The sequence below is a fragment of the Lepidochelys kempii genome, chromosome 3 (assembly GCF_965140265.1).
Source record: "Lepidochelys kempii isolate rLepKem1 chromosome 3, rLepKem1.hap2, whole genome shotgun sequence".
NCBI classification, from domain to species: Eukaryota; Metazoa; Chordata; order Testudines; family Cheloniidae; genus Lepidochelys; species Lepidochelys kempii.
In genome coordinates, this window is record NC_133258.1 from 138,849,517 (window position 1) to 138,850,388 (window position 872).

The window sequence follows — 872 nt, forward strand, 5'->3', positions numbered from 1 at the left end:
ATAGGGTTTTTTGTCATCTTTTATATAAAGTGAAATGAAAGGTACAGTTTTATACTGACTAGAATAAAACCTTTTCAATATTACATAACGTGATTTTTTTCTCATTTAAATGCCAATAGGAAACTTCTGTTCAAACTAATTTTTAAAAACTGTCCTTCAAAATAAAATGCTTAAGTTGCATATACAATTTTATTCTAGATCTTAACCTCCCCAAGCATGTGCTGTGCCTCTCTGTGCAAATACCAGAGCCAGTTCAGATTTGCTCCGGAGTTAGTCTCATTCCTTCTGCCCACCTGTCAGGTCTTCTGCTCCAGCAATGCCAAGCTGTCAGGGTTCCCTTCCCACTCTGAACTCTGGAGTACAGATGTGGGGACCTGCACAAAAGACCCCCTAAACTTATTTCTACCAGCTTAGGTTAAAAACTTCCCCAAGACACACATCCTTTCCCTGTCCTTGGATGGTATTGCTGCCACCACCAAGTGATTTAGACAAAAATTCAGGAAGGAACAGTTGGAGTCCCTGTTTCCCCAAAATATTCCCCCAATCCCCTTCACCCCCTTTCCTGGGGAAGCTTGAGAATAATATACTAACCAATTGGTTACAATGTGAGCACAGACCAAACCCCTGGGTTTTTTGGACACTGAAAATCAATCAGGTTCTTAACAGAAGACTATTATTTAAAAAAAGTAAAAGAATCACACTTGCAAAATCAGGATGGAAGGTAACTTTATAGGGTAAATAAAAAGATTTAAAACACAGAGGATTCCCCTTTGACTTTGCTTTCCAGTTACAAAACAGGAATGAAATTACCTCTTAGCATAAGGAAAATTCGCAAGCTAAAACAAAAGATAATCTAACTCATTTCCTTGCCT